Here is a 27,555-nt window from a genome sequence, read left to right as displayed (position 1 = left end):
TATCTTTAGCATCTGCCGTGAAAATGAGGTGCAGCTTTGAAAGGGCCTATGTGGCTGTATAAATATTTGAGCAGCTTTGTTTAATCTGTGCCCATTAGACCTTTTGCAATAGCATTCCAAAATGTCGATGTCACCTCAAATTTAAACCATACTCCGTTGAGAAAAATAATGTTTTTGATAATGTGTTTTGTTTTAATGGTTGAGCAAACTTGAGTTTTTTTTTTGTAGACATCAAATTCATGCTGAAAAGACACGTGTTGGCATTTTCATGCGTAGCCAGTGACATATTAATTATGTTTTAGGGGCTAATGACGAAAAAGGAGCAGCAGAAGAGAGAAAGTCAGATGGGGGGGGGGGGGGGGCGAGAGAAGAACATCCCTGGAGAAAACGCATGTCACACTACATGTTCAGACAGTGTTTCCCGACCTTCGCAACCCTGACAAAAAAAAAATACAACACAAAGGCAAATAAAAGACTGTTTCAACAAAACACATTACCAAGATCAAACACAATAAGCGTCTCAGTCGGGTGTTGAGTCTTTCTGCTTGCCCTGCTCATCTCTTCACAAAAAAAAAGATGTGAGAAATGAATCATCACCCTTTGATATTTATTTTTTTCTTCTAACTGAATTCCACACACGCTCCACTTTACTTTAATAAAAATCCATCTACTTGTTCCACAATTGGGAAAGATGTTTCATGCTAGCACAACCAACATGCAATATTTACACTGTATTTTACATGCTCTGAAGCAATGAATGATATTCCCTTTGCATGTTGAGTACTTCAAGAGTATGTTTCATCATCATGCCAAACATTTTTATACAACTAAATCTGGATTTTTTTGCAGACTTTGGGGTCCAGAATTTTGGAATCGTGTTAACCCCGAAAGCATTTTTTTAAAGGCATTACTTTAGGTCAGGCATGTTCTTGGGCAGACAAAGGGGTCCTTTTGCTATCCTAGCTACTATAATAAAGATCAAACATCCTGACTTATTATTATCAAACGCCTTCAAATTGGTCACGGAAATTCATCGAATTACTCGCGCTAAGTTTTACGCGCTACTCATTTAACTTTGTATATTGTCCATTTAAAATACTACTTAAAAATGCATTTTTGACAACAACAAAAAATGTACGTCCATGACCAAACCGCATTAGAAAGTCACGTGGAATCATAAAATTGAGGTTCAGGTGATCTGCATAATTATTATTATCATTATATTAATGAGATGATGGGGCATGATGCTGAGGTGGTCGAGAAGTCGCAAGTTCAAATCTCTGCTCAGGCTCTATCCATCTCTTGCGGCATGTTTTTGAATGCGAAACAGGTCAACTGGTGTTTGAAAAACATATTCTACGCTTGAGGCTACCCAACGTCAACCAACCATTAGGGGGGGGGGGGGGGGGGGGGGATAACAAACTGTCGCCAGCAGACACCACCTGTTATGACTTAATCAATATTCCATCATAGTTAATATCCAGAAGGTCACATGGTTTATATTGTTTTTCTCCTCCTCTCACACATAATGAAGCTGATTGAATCTAATTGTACTTATTTTACCTCAAATCCCAGGACGTCGGCCCAATGAAGAGGCCATTAGTAGGTCAAAGTGATTACACTATCAAGGGTATCTATTAGAAGTCAATTTAGCCAGGTTGGCTCCTCAAAGCGGGCTCAGTTAACTCCCTTAATGGACGTTCATTTATCTCCCATTGTTTGGGAACTGTTGCGTGTAAAGTCTGCTAAGCGGGATGGATGTGATATTCATCAATCAATACATTTATGAAGCTTATGGGAGGGGCAATCTGATGGCGAATGATATTTCATTGTAAATGTCACCGTAATGTCGCCGGGGAGTGTGCAAAGAGCATGCATATGAGCTATAGGATAAAAGCAGCATCTTCTATGGCTTCATCTGACAGCGGTGACGGCCTATTTGAATAATGAGGAGAAGCACCTGTCAGGCTCGGTTATCTTGACACAGCGAGTGTAGCGCTAACACCTAAAACATCTGAGAGTGGGACAAGGAGAAGACTGCACTGCAGGGCACCACCATGTTTTTTAAAGCACGTACACCTTGGAGCTTGAATAGACGATTGCCACGGAGGCTGGTGCAATAACGGCGCATCAATCACTAAGCGCACCATGAGAAAGTGCTTTTCTTGGATGAGGGCAATCAGCCTCGCAACAGTACATCATATAAGGTACGCACTAGTGAGTGTTTTATAGAAAACATCTTTTCATGCATGGCTCTTGATGAATATAGAGGTACTATAATTGCAAGTCTTCCCCCAGGACACAGCCTATATAGTAATTTGTAACGTGCAATCATTTTGCATCTGACAGCTATTTTATACGTGCACCTGATGACAAGCTGCTACTGGCTGTGATTTTTTTTTTTATTAAATGTATAATATTCATGTCTATTTGGACTACATATTTATGAGTCTCATCAAGATTTGAGTGCCAGTATTTTTCTTCAACTCTATTCTAAACCTGAAGTGGCAAAAGTATACTCGTACAGTACAGACGGTTGTGTGATCTAAAATACATGTATGCATACACACGGAATATATTTAGTATTTACAAATACACACAAACTATTTCTACTTTAAAAGTCCCCAAGTTGACTTCAGCTCTCCAGATTTTTTTTTTTTTAACGTCACCTAAGTAAAAAGTAACGAGCCTATTTATCTTCAGTAATGACTTTGTTCGATACAAAGGCATCTGAAAGGAGATTGTTTACTTCACTGTCAGTTGTGTCTGCTGTTTCTAAAAAGGGCCACCTGCTCGCCTCGCCAATACTGGCAAGACCTCCCGACTGGTGAGTAACAGCATGCCATTTGTCACACAAACACACACGCATAGCATCGCCACTGAAATAAGGCAATGTGCTGTTCTTCGTTTTTAAATGGAGAAGGTCAAAGCTGATTTAGGCTATTTCACGGAAATGAGGGAGGAGGTAAACGTTTGTCTGGTAGAGACAGGAAAGGTGTGTTGTGACAACATGGCTCAGGGTTACTATTTAGCTTTGTTGCCGTGGTAGTTGATGGCGTGGGGATGCGGACCTGCTCTGAAGCTGATAAGTATAACAAAACAAGAGTACGCACATACGATCTGAGCAAAAACGAGCATCAACACAAATATTTTATATATACATGGAAGAAGATTTTACTCACCTTTTTTTTTTACTTGTCTGCACACGGATCTTATCTCATTCAAAATATGACTTTTATTAAGTATAGGTGTGACATTAAATTTTCCAAGCCCGAAGACTGTTTATGAAATAATGGATTTAGATGGGTCATGGACAAAGAAGCAATATATTTACTTTGCGTATATTTCACGGTATCTGAGGATGGGTATAAATAATATGCTGTGATGTATGAGCCATCAATGGCATCACCAAGCAATTTTAAAACAATTAAAAGTTCTAGCTTAGAGAGTAAAGTTGTTTTAACAGAGCTACAGTCTCAGAAAAAAAACATTTGCTATCTCCTCAAATAATAACTTTTAAGATAATGGCCTGGGGCTGCTTTGCTATTTCAGGATCTGGACGTCTACAGTTTAACAGAGAAACAAAGCACTATATTTTTGCTTTCCTACTGAAAGATAAATTGAGAGACTCATACTGTCTCTTATCATCTTTAACTTGTTCAAAAGCAACTGTCTTATACAACAAACATATCTTCCTTTATTTACATCCACCTATTTTCTATAACGCTTATCCTTAGGTCATGAGTGAGCTGGCGCCCATCCCAGTTTACTATAGGCGAGAGGATTGGTCGCCATCCAATCGAGGCTGACTGCCTGTATGTGGGAGTGTTATTCGGTAGAACCTCAGCCAACAGCACAATGTGATACACTTTTGTTGACTCAAATGAAGAATGTCTCGGGAAAAATGAACTCCTTTTATGTACATAAGATTACAACTAAAATTAGTCATGATGGATTTTAGTGGACTCACTTGCTTCTCTAAAGATTTAAGTTGCATTCCAAATTTTGTACCTGACTTTTTCTTAATTCGGAAGCTCATCTGTATTAGTCATTAGTCATTAGTCACGCAAGACCGACAGATATTCTGTTTTTCTTCTTTTTACCGCTACATCGTGCATTTTCCCACAGTGCAACTTATAAGGGAATATTTTACCATATATTAAAACCCGCACGATAAATGCAAACAGATTAATAGATCACAGGCAACAACTCCCTTTTGCCCCGCCCCTCCACACTGAAGAAAATGCTGTGCTTAATTTTCATGACCAACTACTTAATATGGTAAAGGTGACTGTGTCAGTAAATAAAACCCACAAATATCAATGAATAAAATATTAGTAGTGTAGATGGCACACATCCAGACAGCCAAAGGTCTTGGCAAGCAATGGTTGCCACCTGGTCACGCGCATATTTAGCCACCTGCTTGGACCAACAGTGTGATGGCTAAATGTTTGAGACTCTGGCCAGATGGTTGCGTGATGAGACCCCCACACACACACACACAGACTGGGCTGCATAGTCTGCGACACATTGAGTTTCGCGTAAAGTTTCCTCTCACAAATAATTAATGAAGCCCAGATGCATTGTAGCTCAGCAGTCTTAAACACATGGAAACAAAACATGTGCTTTATGTACACCTGATGCTTAATCCTTTACAACAGCCTAAGGTGTTTTCTTTTTTTTGGGGGGGGGGGATGTAAACAGTGCACATATCAAACAGAATTCTTCAGCAGCATTACTTGTGACTCTTGTTTCACCCATCAACTTCCTTGAAGGTTTTGGAGATAGCAATCCAGACTTCACGAATGAAGAAAATATTTGCAGAAAGACTTGTACGCCTCAAAACTTCTTCAGTGGGTGAAACAAAAGCTGCCACAAGAACAGAAAGTGTTGAGATTTTTTTTGAAAAGGATGACGCCTTTCTTTTGTTTGTCGAGGGAAGGTCTGCTCATAAAGCAACACACAATACGCTGTCACTCAGCAATTCTACTGGAAAGCGCGTAGAACATAAATCATGTAGGCATTTCCAACAAAGCCATGTTTCAATAGGCAAGACTATTTGTTTTAAGGGGACCTTTCCAATTCATGAAGAAAAAGAAAAACCCTTGGAAGATAAATCCTATGTGAAGTCAAAAAGTGGAAACCAAAGCCCTGGAATGATAACGGATCAGGGAAGACGAAATCCTCATGCTCGCTTAACGTATTCCACTGGAAGCTTTCTCTCTGTCTGTCCGCCCAGAGGAGTTCATTCATATGGTCTGCTTTCCATCTCTTAGGCTATCACTCATGTCTCCTTCTGCCGAAACAACAGCAGCCACTTCGGCCTAGTGAGAGGGAGTACCAATTATTTCCTCATTGCCTTGATGTATGATTCCTGGCTGCAAAAGCGAGAAGCAGATAGCCAAGGAGAAAAGGCTAACGTTCTCGGGGAGGTAAAGCTGCCGTGTGATGGGACTGAAGAAAGATGGCTCAATGTGAGGAGAACCGGATTAATCAGAAGGTTTGTCTTTGGGTTGAAACAACATTGGACATCCATACAAGAGGTTATAAATATGGAAGTAGAAGCACGTATGACTTTGAAGATAGAGCAGTAAAGCCTCTTGAGACTTCAATGAAGAACGTGATGTATTCTTGCTGTTTTTCATAGCCGTGTATGGAAATCTAAGCCCACGACCCCCAGTTGCCCCCAAAATAAACACCCTACCCCCACCTGTGTGCTTTGAACCTTCCGGTTTTGTCCAGCATTCACTGAGGCCATAGCGATAAAAGGGAAATAGCCGGCTGGGGTTTAATGACATTATCAGAAGAATTTGCTTATATAATGTTTTTTTTTTTACTTCCTGTTTGTAATCCAGGTGAGTTGCTGCTGCTGATCTAGATAATGACTGACACCTATGTGGAGCTTCACACCTAAGGGGCGGGGCCAAACATTCTCCTATTTGATTTCACATGTGCAAAATGAGCTCATGCAGGACTAGAATAAAATCCTTAGCAAAATGGGGAAAATGTCAAAAGCAGTATAAATTTAGCCAAGCTAATTTGTTGTTGAATCACACCAATCGAGCCCTAAATCAAGCTTTGGCCTATGAATCAGCCGTGTGATTCACAACAGTAGATTTGCAAGTGAACTGCCACGCCCACCCACTTTCCCCCTCCTGATATCCTTCCATTTGTCTAATGGCTGGACCATTGATTACTCACGCAAACAGGTAGGCAACCATCCGAGAAAAGAAGCAGTGATAATATACGGGAGAATGAGTAAGAATGGAGTGCCGCTCATTGTTTTTCTGCCAGATGTTTGTTGTGGATTAAAATCACCCACTCATGCGCGAAGGACTTGTGAAAAAAAAATAATAATAATACACATCCATGTGTAATTGATTATGACCATTTTTATTGTATCTAATGGATACCAACCTCCTCATTCCCATGTCCATAACAACACTATATTTAGTTCAAGTGAGCTGTACACCATTAACATTCAGACCGAAACTTCCCATCCTGCTTTGAGTCATCGTCAACTAGAGCTGGAAATTACGTTCCAATTGCAACTATTATGGGCTGGCTTTGAACGTCCCGTATAGTGCTTATTTTGTTTGATAGAGGCAAATATCTTCATTTTTAGTTGTCAGAATAACCTTGGTTGTCAGTAAATCAGTCAACGCCACTATCTTAACAATACACACACACACACTTCAGAAACAGTCAAGTCAAACACTAAAGCTGCAAGGGTTGTGATGTGTGAGTCTTTTGGTCCTTGGGGAATGAGATGGGTTTACGAGATGGTGTCTCTCTTTGAACTTCTATATCCTTCTTTTGTTTGGAAAGCTCCGGTGTATAAAGGTGTAAGGGTGAAGGTCTCCACGATGAGATTTGGAAGAAAAGAAAAGAGGACTCAAAGTTGGAAATGGGGAGATAATCGGGGCAAAAGTGAAATACAGGACATCAAGAAAAAGTTGTGGTTTAATTAATTTCAGTATCCATGATTTGAAAACATTGCACAGTTTGAAAGGCTTCCTAATTTTGTGATAGCTATTATACGCACAACCCACTTTTTTTTTTTTTCTGAGAAGAGGGAGGACAAGTTAGCAGGATACTTCTCCTTCTTAGCTCCAGCTTCTAATTGATTTGGTTGCTTAATCCCCCCTCAGATATAGACTGAGAGACAGACACGGCGAGAGAATGCTGTGTGATTGGGGCATTTAAATTCCTTTGGCGCAACACTGCGGCACCATAGAGGTCATTTAAATGAATGTGGATAAGTCACTGCTCATGTTTACTTTGAGGATTTTCTTCTCGCTGATTAACATTATTCAGTCTATTCGGGCAGACCATCATTGAGGTTATTGACTACTGTCCACAGTGAGGGTGTCAAACTCTGGCCCGCGGGTCATATTTGTCCCACAGTGTAATTATATTTGGTCCACAAAGACAAATTGTGCATCGACTTTGTGTCAAAACAAAAATTGGAAATTATCTTCACTTTTGAAAATGTTTCTAGCAATTTTTATTACAATTCATTTTTTTTAATTCGTTTTTACTAGTCTCTGATTTCAAAACTAGATTGGTAGCTAATACTGTATATAATATAAGACGTTCAGACATTTATTTGTTATAATGGCCCTCAGAAGGAATCTGTTCCTACAATGCGGCCTGTGAAAAAAAATATTTTGACACACTTGGTCTACAGGGACCAGGAGTAAGCTTGGTGATGATAGTTGGTCCATCAAATGGCCATTTCCACATCATCTCTTCTCAGAGCCACTCTGCACAAACAAACAAAAAAAAAAAGAATATCCATGCCAGGAGTGAATCCATGGCTCTCTTGACGTTATGAGGTTAAATGCAAAAGAAACGCATATTGAGGCTTAGCTGTAGACTAATATTGGACTGTGACCATGAAAGACATTTCTAATCTGCTCAACCAAAATCACATTAACTCCCTTAATGTATTTTCTCTACACTAACACAGCTCGTCTGGGAATGTTTTTAATGAGAAACTTAGCAGTGGAGGGAAAAGTAGGAAATGCTGTGATGGTATTCGTCTCAAGCAAACTGCACACGCTTGGATGATTGGGAGGTGCAATGCTGCGTCGGTAAATTTTGCCAGTTTGTTGTTGTTTTTTTTTGTCATTCGGCAGTAGTCTAGGTAACCAGACCCAGAGGACCAAACTTGAAGTCCCCTGGTATACTCAATCATTTAAATGCTTTGGGTCACAAGATGTTGGGTGTTTGTGTTTATTTAGAGGCAGGGGGGGAATTGTAGGGATTAGTGTTTTTAAATCCAAAGCGGGCAAAATACAGTAAAGTCATTAAGGCTGATCAACTTCCCAGAGTCACAAAATGGAGGCGAGCCAATGTGGGCATGTGAAGTACAACATAAGCGACTTTCAGAATTATTTTTATTTTATTATGATTATTTTTATTATTTATGAGAGCAGCACTTTCTGTTTGACTTTGGTAGCCAAGATGTTAGTTATTAGAGTCACGTCTGTAGAACGATTGAATGAGCTATTGTGAAGTCGACCATAACCAGGTAAGATTCTAATCTCGGTAACAACGCAAATTGCTTTACCGTTCCCATGTAAACAGACGGGGGTCAGTGAGCCGTGGTTGTCTGGGTGGGCTCCCAGGAAACAAAATAAGAGAGGCTGAATAACAATTATCCCCGGGGAACTTCCAACTGCATATGAGTGATACAATAGAGCAAGTTGGTTTGTAACAGAAATTTTCAATGCCACGTTCACACAGACGTGACTCTGCTAATTGCAAATATTATTTTCTAAATTGAACTTGCCATTCGATAAAATGAATCCGCTCTTGATGTCACCTGCTGCGATGGGAATTAAAACTATTCAATGTTTTTCAAAGGCCTGCTGCCGTAACCATGTGATGCATTGACTTGGAGCATCATGTTGATCGAATTAAATCCTGCAGACTTTCTTACATTAACATAGTAAAAGTCACGATAATCATTGTCTTTGGATTATCAATCGACATAAACCACCCATGGGAATAAAAATCTTGATCAGAATGAGCTTGATCCGATTTGAATATTTCAAATGGGATGTGAAATATTTAGGATAAGCATTTTTAACATAAGCATTTTTATTCCCATCAGGCTTTTAATCGGAATAAACGCATCCATGTAAACATAGTGTCCCTTTAATTTGCGCTGTGGCACATCTCGTGAATGAATTGCTTATGCTGGCAAAGATCCAAGTGCAAATGACTACAGATAGATAGTGTGGCGCCAAGTCAAAGAAAAGGACAGTGAAGTCACAAAGTGGACGTGAGTAATCCAAGTGGAGAAATGTCACTTTAGATCCCGCTGCTTTTTGCATTGATTGGATGGAGACATAATTAAAAGCGGCAGCAAAGCAATCAATAACAATCCCCACAGTGAGCCACAGGCAGAAGTGCAGACCACCCTCTTTTTTTTTTTTGCACTCTGTCTTCCACACAAAACACATTGAGAGGTGCTCGAACACCGAGCGGTGACTGGACGTGACAGGCGGCAGTAGCAACGCACGTTATGTAAGACTCATCCCGTGCACGCTTTGCTCTCTTTCTGCATTTGAGTGTGAAGACTCAGCAAAAGAGCCAAATCGCATCCGTGAACAGCCCACCCACGTGCTATTCTCACCACATGCTATCATATGTTAGCTCGAGCAGCATCACAGCCCACTCGATGGAACTCCAAGGTGTAAAAACTCCATGGATGAAAGTCAAGTTGCATTTTCATGCATTTAAAAAAAAAAAAATCTTATTTTTATTCACAGTTCTGTTTTTGAGGTGTCTACAACTAAGTCCTAGTGTACATCTGGGGTACCCCCTGGGGTATACAATGACTGTAAGCTTCTTTGGCAGCAGATCTCACCATGAGTAGATTACAGGGGGGGGTTGGTAGTAGTGACACCCTCTGTCCTGTCTGTGTGTTTACTCAGATAGTTGAGTTGATCACAACCACATAATCCTCACCACATCTAAATTACACTGTCAACCTGACAGACGGAACATCTGTCTTTAAAAAACACACAAAGTGTATTTTATTGCAACATTCAATTTAGCTTTAACCTTTAGAGATGACATTTGATTTTCATGTCCAGTTGCTGTTCTCTAAGAAAGAAATGAAAAGGTGTTTGATTTGATCCAGAAATTAATTCCCAAGGACATTTCTATGGCTTTTCTGTGACTGTCTCTCAATAGCACATTTATCTGCCGTTAAATACAACACTTGGCAGTTTTTTTTTTTTACTACCAGGACCGAAATCTGACATCTCAAACAAGAACAACCAAAAACTATTTTTTATGTTTTCTGACAAATAGTAATTTTTACATTTCCAAGGCCTGTTGCAGTGATAAAGTTAAATACAACCTACATGTAATTGAGTCTTAAAAGTTTTACAGTTCTATATAAGATAAGCAACAGGCTTTAATAAAAATGGCTCTTGCATACATTTAAAATCCACACTACTTGTCTAGCACGATAAGACTACCAGTATAAATTGAATTTGTGGTTAAACCGGTAATGATTAGCCAATGGACCTAATGTCCCATGCAGTGCTTATCCTGCTTCTTTGATGGATGATGGTGGGAAGATGTCACCCTGCATCATCTCAAACACTGAATGTATTTGTCCTTGCTAGTGCTCCAAAAGATTTTGGGGGCCAGAGAGTCACTTTTGTAATGATTGCCAATCAAGCACTGAAAAACTATTGACTGGATAGAAATAATTGAAATGTCCTCTTCAACAATTATAATTCATCATCAATCAAGCAAGGGGACCATAAATACACCCCGGTTTCTTCTAAGCATCTGCTGAAAGTGGATTTGTGTGATTGCCTGTAGGTTCAAATTTCCATCGTGGAGGTTTTTCTTACTGGCTCCAATCCAGCTCCCACTCATAGTATTTGAAAAATATTATAGGGCAAATGTGATTGACAGAAGCGGCATTCACAATAACTATTGATAGATGACACTATAGAGGAAGGTCATCTTCTCAAGGTATGAATAATGAGAATGAATAAATATAATTAAATAAAAAGGAATCAGTTGACCGGTGAGATCAATGCTTCTGACCTCTTGACATTATTATTTTAACAGCACACTGATAAGGTGGAATTAAAAAGGGATCATTACCATCACTTTGTGGCTTCTAATTGTGAGCCACTGTGTGTATCTTAAAAACATTGAACGTAGAAGAAGTATGTTTATCATTATTATGATTTTCCCCATGTGGACTCTTATTTTATTTTATTTTTTTGGTTTCTCATACTTAACGACCGTTTTAAATACTCCCGCAAAAAGATAGTAGGAATTATAAAGTGTATGGTCTTGATTTTGTCCAATTCATTATGAGACTCATGAATTCCTATTTATTTCACAGTGAAAATTCTTCCTTCAGAAGATGTCCTCTTGGTTTTAATGATAGCAACGCAGCTCCGGCAGGTGAAAGCAACAGCCTGAGGTAACACGCAACAAGCTCCTGATTCATCTCCTTAAAGCTCACCACTGCATTACAATATGACTGGATTATGCTAAATAGCTTTTCATAGTTCTCTGGGCAAAAAAATGGCAGGAGTAGAGATGTGCTAAGGTCAATAAATAAATGATTATACATTATTTATTATTATTATTATTATTATTATAACATCTAAATTTATGCAACAATCGACATGTTTTTTTTTCATGGTGATGCAATAAACAAGTCGCCTCATATCACGCCATTGAGTAGACCCAACCCCTGAAAAACTGTTATGGGGGAACTATCACATCCAAAGTGGTCAATGCTCACTAGCTAAGTGTAAGCACCATAATAGAGACAAGAGGAAGTCAAATAAGAGCAAGAGGCAACACGCCCCAGGGAAAAGTCTATTTCCTCCCATTAAAGACTATTTGCTGTGTTTCAGTGTTTGAAAGGTGCTGCTGGGAAGAAAAGAAAAAAAAAACGTTCTGGAATGTCACTCAGCTTTCCTGTAAATTGTATTTTTCCAGTTGTTTTAGACTGTGAACACATCAGACACTTACAGGGTGAGTGTTATTTTCAAAGCGGGCTTACAAGGCATTTATGTACTCGACTATTAAGGAGTCTACTACTTTATGTCCTTTTTTGACACGTAAAAAACTATTTTTGGGGCAATACGATTGTATTTAGGTTATACTTCGTACTTGTGCTTGCTATTGATGGCAGTTCAAACACAATAAACTGCTTGGGCTGACATATTTTGTACAAGAAGCCCTGAAGTATATGTTTTTTTAAATTTACAATACATTGTTGTTTCTATTTCTATTGTTTGCCACATTAAAAACAAACAAGCTGGTGTTTCCTATCTCCTCATGGTTTATTACGAATATGTAGGGTCAGTATCAACAGTTTTAGTATCTTTTCCGCGACTTTATGGACTCAATTTATGGACTTTATACAACCAGTGGCCAAACACTGTTCACTAAGCTATCAAAACAAACACTGAGGCGAAAAATAGGAGGCTAGAATCCAGATGAGCAGCTGGCTACTCATCACAGGCAGGCGAGGCAAGTTTCCATTGGTTTCTGCACTATGCGTGCTGATTACGAGTGTAGTGCTTCCACTTGTGTCAAGATCAGCCATTGTGACTGGAAAAGAGCCAAGTTGACGGCGGAAAAATAAAGTCTGAAAGCAACGGGGAGGAGCTGGAATGAAACTCACTGCAGACTGAATCAATATGTAGCTTATAGTTATGTCAACAAGGAGAGCACATGGAGGGATATTTAGATAGGAATATTATACACGCTACATGTTCATTCACTTCTCGTTCCTTCCGGAGAAAAGTAGCAGTCAGGCAGTAGCTCTGGACCTCTGCCCCATTTGAATGGTCAGCAGTAAAACGATTAGCTGAGGGAGCGAGACCGAGAGTGTGTGTGCGATGACAAGCCAATTTACCACCGTGCACTGTCATTATTGAAATACATTACACACTCATCGTGGAGCTGATGGAGCCAAACTGCTGTCAACTTAATTACTCCAAGAGCACTTTGCGGCTGAGGCACATTTTAATATTTTCTCAGTGGACTCCCTCTGGCCACTTGTCTTGGATGGTGAACAAAAACATGGCGCCCGTGCTAATTCTCGTTGTTTCCGGTCATGTCAATTACTGTTAACTTACTCGTGTTTTGTGCATTTACAGGAATAGAGTGGGTGTTGGAGTGTGTGTGTGTGTGTGTGTGTGTGTGTGTGTGTGTGTGTGTGTGTGTGTGTGTGTGTGTGTGTGTGTGTGTGTGTGTGTGTGTAATGTGTCTTTTTTTTTTTTTTTTTTTTATCATAGCAAACTTGAATGGCGCCGAGTAGAACACAAACTTAACACTTAACACAAGAACTGTAAGCCAAAGTTACAATAAATAAAGAAACACATTTATTGGTAATGAGTGATGAAGAAATAAAGAAATGATGATAAAAAAGACAAAATAAAAAAATACCCATTAAAATTTTAAAAACACTGCATTAAAAGTATTAATTAATTTATTGTGGCTTCTGATATTTACGTGCCATAATTTTTTTTTAGCCGGCAGGCTACTTTCTGGTTCATGAAAAATGACAAAAGATAAGTACCATTAGCATTCTTATGTGTTGAAATGCTAAAACAATCCAATAAAATAATAACGTCCATTAAATGTGAAAATGGAAGCACAAATTTATTTTTAATTGCGTGCCCATGTTATAGTTAATAGACTGCTCCCAATTCATGGAAAGATGTTGTGAAGAGATATTTTTATTTATATGGTAGAACCAGAATATTTCTATCAAGACTAAAACAGCACCATAAACATAAATAAACTCATTTCTCAAACAAATAATTATTATAAAATGGGGACGTTTAATATTTACTTCTCACTTTAAAAACACAAAGCTCCAGCACCCGAGTTTTTGTTTTCTCAGGGAGACGACCATACTGCAACACGCGTCAAATTCAATTAGACCGCATGTAGAATTACATAACAAAAATACTGATGCATGGGCAGCTGCTTTCTGCTTCCTTTTCAAGTCAAAACTCTTCCAGTTGCATCATAAAATAACTTGATTGTATGAATTATGTATCTTGGATGGATTTAGAGCCTTTTATGTGTGCCAAATCACACACATGCAGATGAAACATATATGCAGGAGTACACATGCAAAAGATGTTGTCAACTTAGGTTAACTGCACTTTGCTTCATTTGAATTATGCAAACTGAGAACTGTATACCACCCATTGGGGAGTAAATATAACTTTGAAATATTAATATGGGTGGTGCACTGGGTAGCACGGCCGCCTCACAGTAAGGAGGGTGCAGGTTCGATTCCACCTCCGACCCTCCCTGTGTGGAGTTTGCATGTTCTCCCCGGGCCCGCGTGGGTTTTTTCCGGGCACTCCGGTTTCCTCCCACATCCCAAAAACATGCTTGGTAGGTCGATTGGTCAATCCAAATTGTCCCGAGGTGTTAATGTGAGTGCGAATGGTTGTTTGTCTCTGTGTGCCCTGCGATTGGCTGGCAACCGGTTCAGGGTGTTTCCCTCCTACTGCCCGATGATGGGTGGGATAGGCTCCGGCACGCCCGCGACCCCCGTGGGGACTAAGCGGTTCAGAAAATGGATGGATGAATGAAATATTAAGATGGTGTTCTGTCTTTTAGTTACTTTTAATCACTTTTAGTTATTTTAGGTTGGGTTTTTTTTCGCACTTGATGAAATCGGCAGACTTTGCAAGTCCCGATTTTGAACACATAGGTGTGGGAATACAAAACAGCTTTTTAGGTGTAAATTAGACCCGAGGGGCGCATACTTGGAAAGCACTCAGTGTACACAAGCCAAAATCAACAGATATAAACAGCCCCAAAGAAACTTGTTGTGATAAAAAATCATGAATACCAGACTACCAGAATAATGAACAATCAAATGGGATGAAAAATAGTTTTGTACAGTGATGGCTACACCCCCGGTCTGTCAATCCATTTTGATATCGCTCAATTTTTTTTTTTCTTGCATACTGCAAGTTTGAAAGATGCGATGTAAATGTCACAACAGCTGAATCAGTAGTCTGCTAAGCTCTCCTGTTGCATGAGGCTGAAGCAGCATGCTGTGAGAGCTGTCACATTCCATGCCTGTCGCTCACTGCCTGAACACATTAAAGAAAGCAGACAGGCAGATGGATGTCACTGCCAGCCTTCCAGTAAGTAGACCTGGTTGATAAATTACTGGGCGCTCATTATGCACCAAGGCAAAAGTCAATTTTAACCTTTTTGGTGTTTATTCACTCTTATTGTTCTTCTGTTGATCCAAAACACATAAATTCCTTTTCAATATATACATTAACTTCAAATTTTAAAAAAAAAGAGCAAGAAATTAACAGAAAGCAGAAGTAAACTTTGAAAAATGATTTTCTACCATAAGTATGATCGCATAAAAGTTGGAATTATTAAAACGTAAAATAATTCATTTTAAACATGTTGAAATACAAAAATGAATATCCATCCCTCCATTTTCTATTCTACTTGGCCTTATTAAGACAGGACTACGCTGTAAATAAATGAATAAATAAATAAATAATATTTCAAGTTTAATGGGGAGCTGTCAATGTGTATTAAAAATACAGGCAAATATGGACAGACTTTTTTTTTTTTTAAAGCGTTTATACATTTTATAAATCATGAGGTTGTGCCCTTAATTCTGTTGCCAGTAAGTATCCCAATTGCGTAAATGGAGAATTACATGTTGTGATTGAAACGCTTTGAAACTTGAAAAAGAGTTGTCGCCTTAAGACATGATTGTTTCATTTAGAGTGTTAAATAATTCTGTCTATGTTAAAACTGCCTTGTGGGGCAAACAATCAAATGTTTTGTTTTGCCCAAATATATTGAGTGTGTCCTTGAGGTCTAACAAAAAAAAAAAAAAAAACGCTGAGTGCATTTGCTTGATCATAAAATATTTGCAAGGCAGATTTTTAAATCACTTTAAATAATGCATTATTTGCATCAATTTTTAGTAGCTCATTCTTCCTTGCTATTACTGGCGCATCACTGCTTTTCTCTTCAAACTATAAAATCACAAGCATGTGTGAAACCTTAATAATTGGCCCTTGTGTGCATCCACCTATGAATACGTGCACTTATCCCCCAAGACAACAAGACTAAACAAGTAGCTGGAAAAATTCAGTCAAGCTAAATTGACTCACAGCTTTAATTTACATCGCATGTTCCGACACAGCAAAGCTTATTATCTTATTTTCTGAACTATAAATGGCTACTTTTTGCACCAATTTTGAACCATAGTCTAATGCAGCGTATCTATTTTTACTGATTTTTATGATATTGTATGATTTGTGCGTATTTTCTTATATTTGTATAGTTATATAGTTTATAGTCCAGTGTGGCTTATATATGGACAAAAATTTTAGCTGGTGCGGTTTATATTCAGGTGCGGCTTATGGTCCAGAAATTATGGTAAATTTAACATTAAAAGTCAATGCTGTTTGTTTTCCACTCCAAGTCTCATTTGTGATTCTCTGTGTGCTGTTTGGCTACTAGAACAGCCAGAACAACCATTTCATTTCCCGTGAGAAGAAAATGAATATTAAAATGATTGAGTCAAGGTAACCATTTGTTTTAAGAGAGGCGGGGGCTTTAGTAAAACACAAATGGTTATAATGAGCTCTTGTTTAATGTATGTATGTGATTAAGTGTGTGCCATGACTGTCTTGCATATCAATTTATAACTAAAGAAGCCTTTTCGATGAACGTTAGAAACTTGTCAGAAAAGAAAAAGTCCAGTTGTCTCTATTCAAATTTAATTTGTAGATTACATATAGAGATATAAAAAGTGTTTATGTTTGTCCTTACTACTTCTTAAAATAAGAGCAGCATTTTTGTAGCTCTGTTGTGCTTTTGGCTAATTTGATTTCTTTGTTATAATTTGAAAACCAATTAAGGACCAAGTGATATGTGCCATCTGTTGGTGTGTTGATAATTCTGTTTTTCTTTTTTAGTGTGTATTAATAAAACAAACAAAAATAGTAATAAACCACAGCAAAGCAGCATGCTCTGCAATAAATTTGTATCGGTGAAGGTCTTTGCTCTCCCCATCAGCATAATTACTCAAAAACAGAATTTTTAATGACCTATTTCACCAAGATTGAGGCACATGACAAAAAATCGCATCTTTTAAAAGTCTGCCTAACAATCAGTGAGAACAATAACATCACTATTACAGTCCATAGAAAATAATCACACAATACTATATGTATACAGACAAAATGAAAAAAAACCCCACTTTATTTATTTATTTATTTATTTATTTATTCACTGCAATAGATTGGGGTCATCTATATTCCCCGCCCGTTTCACCATCCAAGTCGACTTTTTGAAATACTAGATAATGTATACAAACTGAACATAGTGGGCTGACAGAGGTTCGGGAGGGCAGTTTATAAAAGCCGATCATACTGAACGCCGGCACGACTCATCCCACAAAGAATGCACATTCATCATAGTTCACTTGAGTCAATCATGAAACTCTTTTAAGTGATGTTACCTTGAACTGAAGTCATTCAGTAGATGTGGCATTAATGATGTGTCACTTCAACCAAGTATTGTTGTTTGGAAATACAAATTTTAACCTGTCATGTATACCTAGCCATCATTTTAAAGATGTTTCATGGCAAAAAAAAACAAAGAAAATAATAAGACATTAATAATTTACAAATTGCTCCAAAATTGATATCCAATTTAATTTTCTTGTGTTAAAAAAAAAAGACCATTTTGACAACAGAGTCTTAATCTTATCACCTCCCTATATATCACACAACCCTCTTTCTATTCAATTAGCATCCCCACAAAAGCATCTGAAAGGAAACCATTAACTTCATTGTCACTTGCATCTGTTATATCTCAAAAGGGCCACCTGCTCGCCAAACAAATGCTGGCAAGCCCTCCCGGCCTGTGAGTGACGGCATGCCATTTTACCCGCCCTCGTGCTGTTTTTTCTTTTTTTAAATCCTGAAGGTCAAAGATAATTTAGGTCTTTTAGTGGGTGAGAGAGGTGATGAACGTATGCCGAGCAGACAGGGCAGGGGTGTGCTGCAGCAACGTGGTTAGGGCAGGTTAAGATTAAGCTCCGTTGCCATGGTGATAGATAGCGTGAAGATGTTCATCTGATAAATCCAACAAAACGGTTTACACATGATACATATTTTACACGTTGCATACAATAATAACACCAGCTAAGCATAAGGACAAACCAGATTCTATAGTTTGTACTATGTATAATTCATGGACTATACATGTTTAATACATGTTCATGTTGTTAGAATTCATTCGAGGGAATTGCAATCCCCTCAAGGTGTTCACGATATTAAATGAAAGGCGGTCTTGTGTTTTATTTTTTATATTTTTTTCAAAGGAGTTGGATGCTATTGGAATCTTCTAGAAGCATGTATGCTACTGCTCTAGTATTTTTAAAAGGCTATCGCCGGACGTCCTCGTTCACGCTAGCACGCGACGCACTTCCATCCCGCCAAATCCATTAAACACTCCGCTTACTTGATTGCTTGAGAGGCAGACCATTCACAGAGTTACTGCAGCTATTTGGATTTATTTGCATGGTGCCGGATTTAGTGTGTGTGTGTCCTCAGTCAAGTAGAACATTGAGTTCTTGAACTCCTGTGGAACTCACTGCAGCAAATTTTGTTATGTCGTCGCAAAGTGCACCCAATTATTCGATATTTAAATAGAAAGTTTTGGTTTTTTTGAAGGAAGTCAGAGATTTTTTGAAGAGGGAGATTAAAAAAAAGAAATGATTGACACTTATGACAGATTGACATTTCGGTCAAAACACAGCCAAGAGAAAGAGTTACTCCCACCAATAAATTCTGAGCAAATATATTTTTTAATTATTACCCTCCATATCAGATTTTGACACTTTCTCCATCTGTAAGCTTCTTCCCAATTCTCTTACACTCAGATCATTTTTGTCAGATCAGAACATCTGTAACAGGTTGTTCCGACCTTTTCTGCTACCATTTACGCAATCATGAGAAGCCAGTTTGGAAAATGAGATCATCGTTTCGGCTCGAGATAGTAGCTGAACTCCTTTTACCCAAGTCCACCAAGTTCCGATTTTCACATGTCGAGTCCGACAATTGCCCAGCATAGTTTTGCAGTACTAAGCGTCGTAATGGCCATGAACCTTTGAATGCGTAAACTGTTTCAAGAGTTTTCATAAATCTACACGACAGAAAGCGGGTGCTATGAAAATATCTCCTCCTTTAGGCTAACTTGAATGTCTACCCAGTTGAAAATAAATCTTTCTAACAAATGAATTTTAGAAATGTCTTTGCCCTTGCAGTCTGACTGAGGTCATAAAGCCAGTAATAATAGAGCCAGTGGGGACCTACAAGCAGGATGTTCTGGTGATGGATCATGTTGGGGGCAAGTGAACACCGAGCCAGGCCTGAGCCGGGTCACGCCGAGGGGCTCCAAAGTAGATCTGAGCGAGAGTCTGCGATTGTGGGACCTAACCGTTTTTGTGTTGCTTCAAGTCCCTGCAGCAGCCATGCTAAGCAAACATCAGCAGATCAATCACTTGTGATGCTTCACCTTTTTTTTTTTTTTCACCCTTTGCTTCCTTCCCTCAAGCTATCATGATACATTCACGTCCAACCTTGACTTGGCAGCTACTGCTTATCAAGTATTGAAAACGCAACGTGCCGAGATGTACGTGCAGTTAGACAATACGAAGCACAATGTCATGCATGGCTAAACCATACAGACATCTGTCACCTCAAAGGAAATAAAAAAAAATAATATAACAATGCAGACTGCTTTAAATTATTTTAAGTCCTCGAACAGACGAGAGCTAGCATGTGCTCATTATTATTATTTTTTTTTGCTGAAGATGCTTTCTAATAGTACTCAACTATGCATTTACGCTCTCCCGTATCGCATAAAAGCCTTTGCAGCAGCTGCAAATGGTAAAATAAGAGCGAATTTTCCGAGAATAAGTACATGCATTTGCCTACTCCAATTTAGGCCTCCCGAATTTCCACTTACGTCCGCACCAACATATGCATAATTTCCACTTTAAACTCAAGCTCATGATTGCTTTCATCTGCCTTTTTTTTTTTTTTTTTTTTTTTGCACAAGTCATCACATGATGTTGAAAAGACTCCCAGAGGCAGGAATATTTTTAAAAGAGACTTGCTGACAACTTCTTTCGAAAAGCATGTCGCGAACATCTGGGCAATTTAACACTCAAGTCTCACATGGGGAAGGTTAATTAGCGGTATGGATAACGCCGAATAAATACATCAAGTGAATTTCAATAGGTGGGAAAAAAAAATGAATGGAATGTCAAGCCCATTTAATAAGTGACGCATACACGTTTTTTTTTTTTTCTCCCCCAGCATAATTTGCAGGATCTCATTTGTATGGTACAGAGAGCGTCACGGTTGACTAAAAAAGCTCGCAGATTTTTATTCATTTATTTATTTATTTATTTATTTATTTGATTGTACATGATGGGAAGTAATTAGCAGTAATGTGATCGGGAGGTTAGGAATGAGCCATTTGATCTCGGTAGTGCTGCTTCCGTTCTCTGTGGGGGAGTTCGCCAACTAGTGAAGCTGAAAGATTTTACCACAGCTTAAATAAGACGTTACACCCCTCTGATTTCTCCTTTTCATCTGCTTCTCTTATTCTAACACTCTTCAGGCTCTTTCTTTTTTTTTTTTTTTTCATTCACGTTCTCTCATCACCTGAAAAGGCACAAACGAAGCCTATTGAGAGACACAGCAAAGGCACAGATGTGGCAATATGAAATTAGGAGGGGAAAAAAAAAAGTGTCACGGCCCTTCTTCATTGCTCATGGTGACAATTTAGCTTTCAAGCAGATGTTTGCCACCTCGATTTTAAAGGGAGCCAATTGTCGCCGGTTATTAGACAGGGAAAAATGATCACAGGGTAGTCAGCCACCCATTTATATTTCAGTAAGAGGCTTGATGTCATTGCCTTTGGTTCACTTATTCCTTGCAACGTCTGTGATATTAGTTTGATAATTGTATTTTTTGCTAATACATTTGTGTGGCTGAAAATGATGATTTTTCTTTGTATTGCCAGATGGGAATTTAGTCAGTGGTTGTGTTCTGGTGTAAAACAAATGATTCATTCAGCGAGGATTTTGCGTGTTTCTTAAAAATAAACATGCACATTTTGACAGCATAGTGAAAATTCCTGATAAATAACAATATCACTTAAAGTAGTACAGTTAACTAGATTGCCAATTTGGCAAATCTTCTGTTTTTTTTGTTTTTTTTTTATAAAGCAAGACAATATACAATCTACAAGAGCTGGTTGCAAATTCAAATCCATTGCATTGACTTTATTAGTATGCTGAATGCTTCAAATTTTTTTTTACAATTTTCACTCCCCTGCAAAAGGATCCGCATCCATGAATGTAAAATGGGACTTGGAGTTCTCTCTAAATGTAAAACAGTTGATGTTATTCGGTGGTCTTTGACTGAACCAATACGTTTCCATTCTCTGTCTACTTCCTGCTTGCTGCCATTTTTTGGATGGTTGTTTATTGCTTAGGTCAACTTCTTTTTTATTTATACATATATTTTTTTTTTTTCCAAGCTTTTAATGGATGGTAGTTCACTGACAATACACAATAATGTAATTATTTTTTGTTTTTACTTGTACTCAAGAAGGCTTCTACAAATGGATAGGAAGGAAATCCTGAAATAAAAGGCAAACAACATAATTTCTGAAATCAATGAAGGTTTTTTATGAAGTCATCACTGATGTTACAATTTTAATCCTGAGTGTGAGTGATTACACTTTTACCACCCCCCCCCCCCCTTCACTATCTAAGAATACACACTAACAGGTAAAAGAAATAATGAGAATATCAATCACCAAAGTGGTGATGAGATCCTTTGCAGTATAACCTGACTCAATAAAAAAGTTCTGAGCCACTGAAGGCAATCATTTTTTTATCTCTTTTTCCACATGCATTTATACTGGACTTGCATACATAAATGGAACTGATCTCCAAGGATGAGTAATGTATAACGTTCAACTCCACATTGCCAAGAACGACAAAGACTATCATTGTAATTCTCCATCACTCATATCCGTGTCTCATTTAGGTACACGGAATTCTCATTATGTTCAAGCTTTTCCTACATTTACTCAGAAAGATAGATGACAGATTGTCATGAAGCCTCAAGCAGAATGTGTGGAGAGATATGGTGGAACTTAGTTGAAAGTGGCATCAAAATGACCTTAACCAATAAAGCATTCGGAAGAAAACTAACTATAGTTTTTTTTTTTTTTTCTCAATGAAGATAAATGGACTTAGATTCTACAGTGTTCATATTTTGTCTGCCCGTTTGGTTTTTGTCTCCACTTGTTCCTTGTTTCCAGCCACCTGTGTCTTGTCCAGGAATTACTCGTTGTCCAGTCGATTTGTTTGTATTCAGTTCCTGGTTTTATTCAGTCCGTGTCAGTAACTTGTCGATGTTGTTGCTATCCTGTGTGGTTTTTGATATGTTAAGTGTTTTATTACTTTTTGATTTTTTTTGTCACATTTCCTGTTAAGTGGTTCATTAATTTATTTTATTTTTTTGTCCTTTTGTTGTTGAAAAATACTGAGCAATTTTTCAAAATAATGAGCGATGATGGGAAAATTGTTTTTTATTGGTTGCATTGCGAAAGTAGTTCATGTGTCGTAGTCGAGTTTCTTTTAAAGGATCTCTTGGAAGCTCATTTGTTATGTGTTTGAAATTGGAAATATTAAAAATGATACATCAACAGAAGAGTGGTTAGGGAAATTAACTAGACTGTCAAAAGCCAAGCTGCTATATTCTGTGTGGTCCGTCACAAATTCCAGCCTAGCTTTGTTCATTTCTCATAAAAGAGCAAACAATGTCAGCATTGCTTCGGTGAAAGCTTGTGTGCAACTCGGAATATGTTATGAACATTTTATGTGTGGCTTGCTATGCCATAAAAGTTTTATTACAGAACAAGTGGGTTATTTTTCGTATAGGAAAAATTTAGCACTTACACTCCACCATGCAGCAATTCTTACGTGTGGCTCCATCTAGTGGTATATGAAAGTATTTCTGAATTAAATGTCAAAAGTGGCGTAAACATTTATTTTTATGTCAAACATATATTTTGGTGTTCAATAAGTAGTAAGTAACTCATTACTTTAAATATAGGTTTTAATTTTTTATATTTTGGTGCGGTGGCTTACGATAAAACTTTACGAATACAATTCTGACGACTATATCCCGACATACTCTGGAAATTATTTTCCCTGACCCAGTGATATGAGATGTGCAAAAGCAAGCAAGTGATGATGAGAGCTCCCCTAAAAACTATGACCTGTGTCTTCATGTTGAATCGACTTTCTTTAAAGGCCGCCTCTCAGCTAAATGTCAGCACTGGATTGCTACTGCTTCTGTTTCTTTGTTTAGTGCTGATAGTCACACTGCATATGCTAAATTCAGACATCACAGCGTATACGTACATCATACACACATCTGAGTGGGATTGCCATTTATGGTTATTACAGCCACAAATTAAGCAGCCATATTTTTCCCATTATGCAGGTGGATGTAGTTCATATTAAATCCATTATGACTTAGCCAAGGGTAAAGAGTGAAAGGCAGATGTGGATACTAAAGGAGCGGGACCATGATTGAAAATGAAGTTTGAAAATGGACGAAAGGCACATCAATAGGCTTCAAAAAAATTTTATAGCCACAAAGAGGTTGAAGACATTTTTGTGAAAGTCATTTATCATCAGAAAACTACTTGATGATAAGTAAAAACACTTTCCCAATGGCAAATTTATCACTTTTATTATTCTGGGTAGCACAACGAAATTCTATTTTTCCACTGACACTTTCACTTGAAGTGTTTCAGAGAGTTAATCGATTCATTCTCAAGCTATTTTCAACACTTTGAATTGGTTAGTAATGTGTCAAAATCACAGTCAGCGTAGTGAAAAGACCAATAGTATGGATTTGTTAAAAAAAGAAAGAAAAAAAAAAGCTGTACCTAGATGCTAAAAAGAAACCATGAAGTCCTTTGTGGTAACTTAATGATATCACAGTTGACTTTTCAACAGCCGTCAGACATATGGATACCTTTGTACAACCCCGGATTTTTTTTTTTTATTCAATCTTACCTCTCTGAACCTCAGGGAAATATTCAGTACGCATTACAAGTGATGCTTCAGTGCGAGCAGCAAAAAACTGTGTGTGGGTGAAGCCACACAGGGAGACAGCTGGCGGAGGAGCCGAGACAGTCGACAAAGCAAACGAGATAATTCTAAGGAAAGTCAACACGACTGAAACGCTGAGAGTACATTGTTTCTCCCTCGTCAACAATCGAAGAAGCGGCTTCAGACATGCAATAGGTGGTCTATCACGCAGAGCAAACAATTCCGTTTTGAATAATTAATAATGGCAAGTATTCTTTGCTTCAAGAGCCTGTAAATACACACAACACACTTGTGCAATACAACAACTGTTATGTGAAAAAGGATTTGAAGGTGCCGTGCATCACCAACTGGATCGGCAAAACAAATAAGCACGCCAGGACTCCTCCATAGCAAACACATCAAGTCGTATAAATGATTCATACATGGCAGTAATATAATTCCAAAATTGAGGATTTGGTTGTTTTTACTCCAGGTCTCCCCCGACACTAGTTTGATGGAATTTGCTATCTGTTTGTTTTAAGATGTTATTACATCAATGATTCAGATAAGACATTTTGGATGGATCAAAACAGTATGTGACTATTTGTCTACAGTGATGATCAACCACAATCACTTAGAATCGTTTCCAGTTTTTATTTTTTGCCCCCCCCATCTATGTATCTGTAATTCCAGACACTTTTCCAATTGGCATCTTTGCATTTTGTCTTGTGGGTTTTCTTGGCTACATCAACTGTTTTTAGTAGCCAGCACTTATAAAAAAAAAAAAAAAAGAAGTAGTAAAATGAAAAGTTAGATCCTGCAGTGCTATTAGCAAGTCTGCAGAATGGGCCTAACGGAGCCTGTTCAAGAGAGTAAGAGAGGAAAGTTTAAAAAGCCAGAGTGCATGTAGAAGTGGGCAGGTGCTGACAGTAGGAGTGCTGCAGAGGAGAGTGGACGGCAGCAGCAGCAGCAGCAGCTACATCGTGACAGTGCCCACTTAAAGGCGAGCTGACAGGACCAATCATCTACACTGTCAGTCCAGGAGAATCAGCTCATGGTGTATGAGTCGGGGAAGGCAATGGGAAAAGGTGTGCGTGTCTGTGTTGGGTTGACGTTGCAGAGTGTTACCGACTGAACGCGATGATGCATTTAAAATATCCGCTATCTACGTCCAAACAGGAAGTGACAAACAGTATTGGGATTGCAGAGTGTCTACTTACCACAACTTGATGAAACAGACATTTTTCCACTTTCTTGCAAATGCATATCCATCCTCCAGTCATGCAAAATCTTCCATTTGGCATCGAACAACTTATTAATTTACCAAGAACTGGGTGCTGCTTTTAGAGCTAAAAAATTAAAAAAGGTCCATTGTGTGGTTTACAACATTTTTGAAAAACACTGCATATATTATTATTATTATTATTATGACAATTTTTTTATTTTAAATCTTTTTTCCCTACATTCTTGAATATGTTTTAGCAAACAAAACAGGTACAATGTCACTCCAGACCAAAGTAATTAAATATTAAAGTAATCTGGCTTGCTGTTATGATCGCAGGTGGTTATCAAGACAAGAGTCCCATGAGAACAAAAGATGGAGGGAGGGGAAAAAAAATGATTCTCATTAATTCATCTCACTGTCTGGTTTTATTCTGACAAGCCGTGAATGTGTTTGGCCTTCAGATTGGTCCTGCTTGTTCCGGAGATTCACTTCAATTCCATTGTTAATATGATGACACTGATGAATGTTAATGCACCTCTAACTGTTCATGGCATACTATCAAATGACACTTTTTGAAGTAGGAATAAGGACATTTTAAATGTTTGACAACCACGCTTTCCCTACTGTCAAATATAATTTACATTTGTACACATGCTTTGAAAGTATAATAAATGTTCACGATTCTTGAAAAAAAAAAAAACATGCTCACACTGTTTATGTTCTCTCACCACATTTCCTCACTTATGACCCCAGCCTCCACTTTACTTTCCATGTTGTCTTGTTTTCATTTACCCCTCTCCTCCCGTTTTTCCTCACTCTCTGTATAGCCGGCTGCCCGTGTAATCAAAGCACTGAGTGAGCCGTGTTTACAGGGTCATCCCAGGGGCCCAGCCGTGTGCCACTTTCACTTTACAAGTGCTCGCCTGGTCTCGCCTCGCCCTCCGCTCCGTCTCCTAGCTGTGGTCACATTACAAAGGAAATGACAGACAACATCCCTCCTCCCACCGTCCCTCCATCCTCTCGTCGTCATCAATCTCGACACCAACACCCACAATCTGCACTTCTACAAACCAGAAGGAGACTGTCTTATATATCGCTGCAAGCAGGTAGCATTGTTACTTGCTGGGGAAATAAACAAATGCAGCAATGCAAATAATAATGCTTAGGTTTTTATTCCAGGTTACTTGTTGCTAGGCAGAATTCGATCTATCCTAAAGACCTATTTGTAACTGCTAATTAGTTTTCCTAGCTACTTTGGGTAAGCTGCTTCCCACACAATAGACGCAAGGCTGTCAGATTGATTTTTGTCGCGGGCCATTATGACCGTCAACCCAAATAAATGTATGAATGCCTCATATTATATATAAAATAGGCTATACAAGAAACTGGTTAATAGTGTTGAAATCAGAGATTAGGAAATAGTGTAGTTATTTTTTAAAAGATCAATGGTAAAAAAAAGTATTTTTTAAAAGGGAAGACAATTTGCAATTTTTGTATTGACACGTAAAATCAATGAACAATTTGTCTTCACGGCCAAATATAATTTCACTGCAGGCCAAATTTGGCACACGGGCCAGAGTTTGACACCCTCCAATAGAGAAAGGACAGGGAGAGATGGCAGGAATAAAATCAGACACAGGCACCAAAGAACCCCCTCAAAAAATAAAAAAATTATATGAATAATATTTTATCATATGCAGTCATTCTTTTTTTTATAGTAGTGGTTAGTTGACATTCCAGAAAATCTGAGAAATTGTTTGAGTCAATTTGATAACTCATAGCAACCATTGCGTTATTTTGTCACTTCAATTTTCTGCATTTTTTCAATTTCTTTTGTTTTGTCACATTTGGTGAGCACAGATAAAGTAACTGATTGCTCCGGCGTGAAAAAAATGGTAATTTTCCCGTCGCATTGTGAATGATTAAAGCTATAGAAAATGTCACCGCTTGGAATGCATGAAAAGTTTTGCGACAGGCAGCTGTCATGTGCGTTGTCACAATGCAAGACTGACTGACAGCCTTTTGAGAACCCAACTCACTCCACAGGAAGGCACAACAGCCTTTTCACTCATGAAGCTCGGGTTCTGCACGTTGTCACAAACGTTGTCTA

At 38.3% G+C, this 27,555-nt stretch overlaps 1 long non-coding RNA gene across 1 annotated transcript; it reads left to right on the top strand.

Moving 5' to 3' along the window:
* The first annotated feature begins 5,928 nt into the window (after positions 1–5,928).
* LOC147042603 (uncharacterized) lies at positions 5,929–26,534 on the top strand. Its single transcript, XR_015068963.1, has 3 exons — positions 5,929–6,209; positions 11,390–11,470; positions 26,318–26,534. It is a non-coding gene; the product is annotated as an uncharacterized LOC147042603 (long non-coding RNA).
* Positions 26,535–27,555: the final 1,021 nt, after the last annotated feature.

Source organism: Syngnathus leptorhynchus, chromosome 18, assembly GCF_054491065.1.
Source record: "Syngnathus leptorhynchus isolate UIUO chromosome 18, UIUO_Slep, whole genome shotgun sequence".
NCBI lineage: Eukaryota > Metazoa > Chordata > Actinopteri > Syngnathiformes > Syngnathidae > Syngnathus > Syngnathus leptorhynchus.
The sequence above is the reverse complement of the archived record's forward strand: the minus strand, read 5'-3'. Positions and strand labels throughout refer to the sequence as shown.